General features: G+C 38.2%; 1 protein-coding gene across 1 annotated transcript in view; it reads left to right on the forward strand.

The window, feature by feature from the left end:
• MAP3K5 (mitogen-activated protein kinase kinase kinase 5) overlaps nucleotides 1-9,451 on the forward strand; it is a 348,691-nt gene that overhangs the window by 177,359 nt on the left and 161,881 nt on the right. The gene's annotated exons all lie outside the window — the stretch shown is intronic.

The following is a 9,451-nucleotide window of genomic DNA, read 5'->3' on the forward strand; positions in this document are numbered from 1 at the left end:
AGTTCAAGCTGCTTTGAAGGAAATAGCAAAAAGTAAGGCCCCCAGAATAGATGGTATACCAATTGACATATTTCAGCTAACAGATGCTGCCGTGGATGTGCTCACCAAGTTGTGCCAAGAAATCTGGAGAACAACCACTTGGCCAACTGACTGGAAGAGGTCTCTATTTGTTCTCATCCCAAAGAAGGGCAGTTAATTATGTCTCATTTAATCCCTGTTGTACATTGTTTTTTCCTTCACCCAACATAATACAATTTTTTTAATTCTGTTTTTTTTCTCTCATCAAAGTATTATCTTCATGTCGTTATTTTAGAAGTGTCTTGGAAATGATGACTTCATTTATTATAAATAACTTCTATAAACTATTGTTGTTGTTGTTGTTATATGCCATCGAGTCGCCTGTGACTCATAGTGACCCTGTGTATAACATTCCTAAACCCTCCTTTATCCTGTGCTATTCTCACTGTCTCCGACATGCCTACCCTGATTACCTCAGTCACTGAATCAGTCTACCTCATAGAGGGTTTTCCTCTCTTGCGCTGTTCCTCCACCCTCCCAAGCGTGACCTCCCTCTCCAAGGATTGGTCCCTCCTGGCAACATGTCCATAGTATGTCAGAGGAAGCTTCAGAGTCCTTGGCTCCAAAGAGAAGCCTGGTTTAACCCTCTCTAGGACGAACTTGTTTGTTTTCCTAGTAGTCTATGGTATATTCAATACTCTTCTCCAACACCACAGCGCAAAGGCATCAATTCACCTTCTATCCTCCCTACTCATTGTCCAACTCTCTGATGCATAGCAAGTGATTGCAAAGACCATGCCCTGTATCAGGTGTACCTTAGTCTCCAGAGTGACATCATTGCTCTTCAGTACTTTGGAGAGGTCTCTAACAGCACACTTTCTCATCGCAATACGTCTTTTGATTTCCTGGCTGTTGGTGCTAAGAGTGTTGACTGTGGAGCCAAGCAAACTAAAGCCGTGGACAATCTCAATCTCTTCACCGTCCATCACGATGCTGCCAGTTGGCCCAGTGGTGAGGATCTTAGTTTTCTTGATAATGAGCCTCAATCCATATTGAAGGCTTCAGTCCTTGACCTTCTGCAGCAAGTGCTTCAGGTCCTCCTCAGTTTCAGCAAGCAGGATTGTGTCATCTGCATACTGCAGATTGTTTGATGAATCTTCCTCCAATCCTGATGCCACATTTCTCCTCATACAGCCCAGCCTCTCGGATAATCTGTTCTGCATATAGATTGAAAAGGTATGGAGATAGGACATATCCCTGGATATGTTCATTGTTGAAAACTTGGGTGGGCTGTTTCCAGTCCTTTGTCCAGCTCTTTGCTGCTATAAATAGTGCTGCAATAAACATAGGTATGTCAGTTTGTGTTGCAAGTCTTATTTCTTTGGGATACATATCTAGTTGTGGAATTTTGGAATCAGATGATATTTTTATTCTGAACTTTCAAAGAAAATGCAACAGTAGTTGTACCATTTTTCATTCCCATCAGCAGTGAATGAGAGTTTTATTCTCCCCATACCTTCATCAGCATTTGTTTGATGTCCTATTTTACTGTGATGAGATGATATCTCATCGTTGTTTTGATTTGTTCAACTCTACCAAATGTTCTATGGGAGAAGGATGAACAGTCTCCTTCTGTTGGATGAATTGCCTCTGAAAACCTGCTGTAGGATCAGGAGTTGGTTCTGACAGTACACAGCAACAACAACAACTAATGAGTATTTCTTTATGTGTTTCCAAATCTCTTTTGAATTATCTCTTTGTCAATTTAGCTATCTTTTGGTTTTCTTTACTATTTGTATAATAATTTTTAAAATGATTTTGTGTATAAACTCTAACATCTGATTTTTTTTCTGGTTCAGTTCCTAACGCTAGGCTTTTTTATCGTGTTTATTTTTCACAGTTTTCTTGTCTTTGCATATTTCATATTTCATTACAATATGTCAGAGTAAATATTATCTTTTTTTATATTTGTTATTGTTGTGCACTGTCACAACAGAACTGAATCCTAGTTTACTTTACGGGGGGCTGGGGGACTTGCAGAGACAGTAAATCACATAGGAAGAGATCTTCTATTTCCTGCAGAGCAGCTGGTGGATTCAGATAATGTACCTCTGCATTGGCAGTGCAGCTCCTTACCACTAAGCCACCAGAGCTCCCTATTTTATATTTAAGAATCATTAACACTAGAGATGATTTTGTTTTCTCTCATGTAGGGCTTCCTTTTCTTCTCTTAACTACATAGAATGTTGTTGTTGTTGTTGTTGTTGTTGTTGTTATGTGCCATCAAGTCGCTTGCAACTCAGAGCAACTTTAAGTACAAAAGTCCTGAAACCTGCTGTATCCTGTGCCAACTTTATTGTCTCTGACACACTGACCCCCATTACCCCTGTCACTGAATCAGTCCATCTCGTCAAGGGTGTTCCTTTCTTGTTCTGTTCTTCCGCCCTCCCAAGCATGATGTCCCTCTGCAAAGTCTGGTCCCTCCTGGAATTATGCCCGAAGTATGTCAGATGAAGCTTCAGAATCCTTGCCTCCAAGGAGCAACCTGGTTTTACCCTCTCTAGGACAAACCTGTTTGTTCTCCTGGTGTAGTCCATGAATATATTCAATATTCTTCTCCTGCATAACAGCTCAAAAGCATCAATTCTCTTTCTGTCATCCCTGGTCGTTGTCCAGCTTTCTGACACGAAGCAAGTAATTGAGAAGACAGATAGAATTAGAAGCTTACTATCTCAACAAATGGAACTGAGTTGGATTGAGTCTAGGTTTGAGTTTTAGTGACCCAGTCTGTCTGCTTTGTCTTTGCTTTTTGGCTATGGCCCTCCTAGGATTTTGGTTGACTTTGGGTCTTCTGACTCCTTATCCACTACATCCTATTGGAGATTGTGTTGTTTATCCTTTGGCCTTTGAATATAGGTCTGTAGTCTTTTGTATCATACAGCTAAAAAATTTGCTAAATTTTTTAAAGTGAAGATCTACATATTTTTAATAGACTTTTCCCTTAGTGTAATGTTATGCCTAAGTACTGACAGTGTTCAACAGTTGTTCTGATACCAGAACAAAGCTCCCATCAAACTCCTAGAAAACATAAAGCAGAAATCCTTGAGTGTAAAACTAGCTACAGGGTTGAGGGTTCTCATATTTCACATCATCATGCAAACCCATGAAACCATCAAGAAAGTTACTAGTCCTCCACTCTGAAAACTTGCTCTTGGTAGAGTTTCAAATAAGGCAGAATTATTATCCATATCAGAATCAGTGAAAACCATTATGGAAACAGCAACAATTTGGATAGCTGTTCCTTCTCTGAGTTTTGTTGTAAAGATTGTTTCTGGTGTTTCTGTATATCTAGAAATACATGTTTTGTGATGAGTATTCTTTTGCCCCTCTACTTGATATAGAAAAAATGATAACTTCCAAGAAAGACTACTACATCATATTTGGAAACAAGGGGGGTTTTTTTCTCTTGACTCTGAGTATTCTTCTATGTGATTACATATCTTCTCCTTATTATACTTTAAACAAATTCTTGGGAATTGAGAGCAATTTTTCATAATATCTTACAGCTAAGTTTCTGGTGACATACTTAATGCTTTATTCTTAGTAATGTTCATAGTGTAATTGCTGTATCAAAAAGTACACTTAGTTTTCTAATTTGACAGTTTTAATGGGTACTGGCAAATTTCTGTCAAATGATATTGTACTAATTTAGTTTTGCAGCATGTGAGAAATCCCACTTCCTTTGGGAGGAATATTAGTGATATATGATAGACTTTTTTGTAATAGGAGTATTTCAGTTTCCAGAAAATATGGCTAAGACTTTTTCCTCAGTTTCCATCCTGGAGAAATTGCACAGCCTAAAAAAATGAAAAAATGGAAATAGTCATACTAATATCTATCTATATATTTGATTAACTTTACAGAAGTAGATCTTGCTAATAGTAACAAAAATTTACTGAGAGTAATAAATAATTAAGCCAAATTTTTCATTTAGTTATTTTTGGCACATAGAAGGTACTTAGTCAATATTTTTTTACTGATTGGTAAATGCTTTGCTAACTTTCATCTTACATCTTTAAGAAACATACTACTTGTTCTTTAATTTCAGGGAAAAGAAAATAATTTATATGTTAAAAATATTGCACTTCTTGGTATTACTGACACTTTGTGATAGGAAGTCTGTAGTCTCCCCCCCACCCCAGCTCCTTTTTTATTGGAATCTCTTACTTGTCTTAAAACAAAGACTTTGAGATTTATATGAACTTTTAAAAAGCATTATTATCCATAATTTTCTTTGATATGATAAGTCTTGAATATGTGTATTCTGGGTACATACTTTGTCCATTTCAGAGTTGGAAAGCATCTGAATAACTAGGAGAGTTAAAATACTTGTAACTTACCTACAGTGATACTGCTGTTGTTGTTGTGTACTGTTGGTTTGGAGTTGACCCTCCAGCTGGCTTTCAGAGACAGTTAATCTGTGAGAGGAGATTGCCCATCCTTCTCCCACAGAGCAGCTACACTGATACAGTAGGAAGGATATCTCCTCTCCTTAATTCAAAGATATATAATACTAAGAGCTAGCAAGTTAATGTTTATTGAATTTTTTTACTTCTGTTTCCATTGACAGATACTGTTGCATTTAAGACACCAAGACTTTTTAAATTAAATAAGATCACCAATATTATGAAAAATCTACTTTTTCTTTTCAAAAAGTTAACTTAAAGAATGGAGTATTTAAAGTACATAAAAAATCAGGATTATATTATTATAATATACACTAATATGCACAGCGAGAAGCCAAAACAAAAGAGATGCCAAAGTAAAAGTGCTGAACAGAAGACTTCAAAGGGCAGCTCGAGAAGAAAAGCAAAATACTATAACGAAATATGTAAAGAGCTGGAGTCAGAGAACAAAGGGAAGAACTCACTTGGCATTTCTCAAACTGAAAGAATTGAAAAGAAATTCAAGTGTCGAGTTGCAATTCAGAGAGATGCTGCGAGCAAAATTGTGAATGATCATGAAAGCATCAAATGAAGATGGATGGAATATACAGAATTGTTGTACCAAAAATAATTAGTTGACACTGAAAATTTCAAGAAGTACCATATGAACAAGAGCCAGTGGTAATGAAAGATGAAGTTCAAGCTGCAATGAAGGTACTGGTAAAAAAATAAGGTCCTAGGAATCAATGGAATGTCAATTGACATGTTTCAGCTAACAGATGCAACCCTAAATGTGCTCACCAATTAATGCCAGGAAATTTGGAGTACTGCTGGCTGACTGGTTCAAAGAGATTTGTATATGTTCCCACTCCCAAGAAAGGTGATCTTTTCACATTCACAGAATGTGAAAATTATCAAACAATATCATTAATATCACATGCAAGCAAAATGCTGTTGAAAATCATCCAAAAATAGCGAGACAGTACTTTGACAAAGAACTGCCAGAGTTCATGCAGGGTGTAGAGGAGGCTACATCACGAGTTATCAATGCTGATGTCAGATGGATCCTGGCAGAAAGCACAGAATACCAGAAAAATGTCTATTTATGTTTTATTGACTATGCAAATGCATTTGGCTGTGTGGGTTAAAACAAATTATGGCTAACAATGAGAAGAGTGGGAATCCCAGAACACTTAATTGTGCTTATAGATTTATACCTAGATCAAGAAGCTGTTGTCCAAATAGAGTAGGGAAACACTGCCTGGTTTACAGTCAGGAAGAGTTAGGGTTACATCCTTTTCCCATACCTGTTCTATATATTTGCTTAGCAAATTATTGGTAAAGCTGGACTCTGTGAAGAGGAAGGTGGCATTAGAATAGGTGTTAGGAGGAAGACTCACCAACAACTTAGATTGTGCAGGTGACACAAACCTTGCTTGCTGAAAGTGAAGAGGATATGTAATCCTTGCTGCAGAAGATCAAGGACTATAGCCTTAGGTGTGGATTACATCTCAGCATCAAGGGGAAGCAAAGGTTCCTCACCACAGGACCAAAAGTCAACATTAGGATAGATGGAGTAAAGGACTAAAGCTGTCAATGATTTCCTCTTGCTTGGATCAAGAATCAGCACTCTTGGAAACCAGCAGTCAGGAAATCAGGAGATGTATTACACTGGGAAAGTTCAGTGTCAGAGACCTTTTCAAAATGTTTAAGAGCAGTTATGTCAGTTCGAAGTCTAAGGTGCACCTGATTCACCCCATAGTCTTCTCAGTCACCTATCATGCATCAGAGAGCTGGACAGTGAGGAAAAATGACAAAAGAAGAATTGGTGCCTTTGAGTTGTGGTGCTGGAGAAGAGTACTGAATATTCTATGGACTGCCAAAAGAACGAATATATATGTCTTGGGAAAAATGCAGCCAGAATGCTTCTTGGAGGCAAAGATCACAAAGCTTCATCTTTCATATCATTGAAGAGCTGGACAATGACTAGGGATGATAGAAGGAGAATTGATGCCTTTGAGCTGTGGTGTTGGAGAAAAGTATTGAATATACCATGAACTGCTAGGAAAATGAACAGGTTTGTCCTGGAGAGGATAAAGCCGGGCTGCTCTTTGGCGGAAAGAATTCTGAAGCTCCATCTGACATACTTTGGACGTGTTGCAAGGAAGGACCAGTCGTTGGAGAGGGATGTCATGCTTGGGAGGATGGAGGGACAGCGCAGGAGAGGTAGATCCTCGATGAGATGTATGGATGCAGTGACTGGGATAATAATGGGAGCAGGTGTGTCAGAAATGGTAAGATTGGCACAGAATAGGGCAGAGTTTAGGACTGTTGTACATAGCGACTCTACAGCATATAACAACAACAACAACAACAGCCAGGTGATGCTTTTCCTGGAAAAGGGACATCATGCTTGGAAAGACAGAGGCTCAGTGAAGTAGAGGAAGAATCCTGATGAGCTGGAATGACACAGTGACTTCAGTGATGGTCTCTGGTGTGTCAGAGAAGATGAGGATGGTACAGGAAAAGGCAGAGTTCAGGTCAGCTGTTCATAGGGGGTCACTGTGAGTTGTACTCGCCTTGTGTGCTGTGTACAACAATGTGGACAGCACCCCTTTAGGTTTTTTTTTCTTTTCCTTTTTTTAAAAAATTAATTATTTATTTCAATGAAAATCTACAGAGACTTTGGATTTCCATTCATTCATTGTTGCACTTTTCTCCCCTCCCAACCCTCCCTCCAAGTGCACTACCCTCTTGGAAAAGTAAAAGAAAAATTCTTTCATTGTTTTACAATCCCTCCCCCAGGTCCACTCCACCATGCAGCCTTCGCTCTAGACTCCTATCATGATAAAAATACCTAACACATATCCCTTTTAAGCAGTTTTCTCCCTCCTCTGTTTCAATGCAGTATACATTATTGAACCCATCATTCTCAGTCTCCCCCCAACCCCGAAGTCAGTCCTGTTTTACAACAGCGGCACCATGCAGTATTTGTCCTTTTGTGACTGAGATACTTCACTCAGCATAATGTCCTCCAGGGTCACCCATTTTTAATAATATTGCATGAGTTCCTTGTTTTTCAATGCAGCATAGTATTCCATTGTGTGAATATACCACAGCTTCTCTATCCATTCATTTGTTGATGGGCACTTAGGTTGTTTCCAACTCCTTGCTATTGTGAACAAAGCCTCAATAAACATGGGTGTGCCTATATCTGCATGGATGTCAGTTATGGTCTCTTTGGGGTATATTCCCAGTAGTGGAATTGCTGGGTCAAATAGTATCTCTATTTGCAACTTTTTGAGAAAGCACCATACCGCCTTCCATAGTGGTTGCACCATTTTACACTCCCACCAACAGTGAATAAGGGTTCCAGTTTCTCCACAACTTCACCAGCATTTGTTGCTTGCTGTTCTGTTAAATTTTGCTGTTCTGACTGGGGTGAGATGATATCTCATAGTTGTTTTAACCCCTTTAGTTTTTCTATCTTCTCATTTCCACACTTAAGATTGAAGTTGTTGTTCATGGCTATGGAGTTGGAACCGACTCATACATTTTTACCCTCAAATGAGTTTTCAATGGCTATAAATCGAACAGAAGGACATTACCCATGTTTTTCCGAAAGAACAGTGAGTGGATTTGAAATGCTTGCTTCTTGGTTGGCAGAGTAACTCCATACTCACTAGGCCACCAACGCTCCCTAAGATTTAAGTTGTTAAGTGCTGTTGAGTCCAGTATGACTCATTAGCAATCCTGTGAACAAGAGATCTGAACCATGTCCTATCCTTTGCCATCCTTATTATGATACACTTGAGCCTATTGCGGCAGTCGCTGTGTCTGTCTCATTGAGGGGCTTTCTTTCGTTGACCTTCCACCTTTTCCTTTTCTTATGAGTAGCTTTTCCTAACAATATGCTCAAAGTATATGATGCACAGCTTTGTCACTTTTGCCTCACAGGAGTACTTTGGCTGCACTGTCTCCAAAATACCTATTCATTCTTTTGGAATTCCGTGGACATTCAGTACTCTTCTCCAGCACTACAGCTGAAAGGCATCAGTTAATCTTCTGTCATCCTTATTCATTCTTCAACCTTTTATATGCTTAGCTAGCAGGTGATTGAAAAGACCATGGCCAGGCTTACCTTAGTCTTTAAGCCGACATCATTTAGTACTTTGGAGAAGTTCCTGACAGCAATCTTTCTAATGCAATGTATCTTTTTATTGCCTCACTGCTGGTACCAGGGTGTTTATTATGGATATAAGTGAGATGAAACCTTTTCAAGTTCTCTTCACTTTCAGCATGTAAGGTTGTTATCATCTGTGTAATGCAGATTGTTGATGAGTCTTCCTCTTACCCTGATACTATATTCTTCTTCAAAATAGGAATGCCTTATCTTGAAAATGTTTTTGTTGATGTTGTTATGTGCTGTCAAGTTGCCTGCAACTCATTTTGTAAATACAGTATGGTTTTGTGCAAATTTTTGGAGTAAATTACAAGAATATTTATTAGGTATTTTGTCCTTGTAATTTTTTCAATATGCTTTTGTAAACGAAGATTTAATATTGTCTGTCTTTTATCTCAGGTACTTCTGTTAACCACTAGGACATTTATTGTCATGTTATTCTTCTCCATTCTTCCAATTAAAATAATATTAAAGTACAAGGCGCTTTTTTCATACAGTATGTGAACACATCCTTAACACAGACACTAGAAAATGTTAACCTTGAAAATACAATGACTGTACAAACACTGAAGGATTTTGAGATTTTGAAATGTTTTTAAAGGCTGATGTTCAGTTTTGTGCGTGTTTGGAAAAAGAGACTAAAAAGTGTTCTCTTCTGGCCAAACATAGTATGCACAAGCTAAATTCCTGTTTTTCTCATTTTCTTACTCTAATTGACCTTACTGAATTTGTTGCTAATTGTTGTTCTTAAGATATGATCTTTTTTGGCATGTTATCTAAATGATCCTTCTCTCTGAGTTGTGGT

This window comes from Elephantulus edwardii, unplaced genomic scaffold (genome assembly GCF_000299155.1).
Source record: "Elephantulus edwardii isolate Elephantulus edwardi_28Jun2011 unplaced genomic scaffold, EleEdw1.0 scaffold00039, whole genome shotgun sequence".
Lineage (NCBI taxonomy): Eukaryota > Metazoa > Chordata > Mammalia > Macroscelidea > Macroscelididae > Elephantulus > Elephantulus edwardii.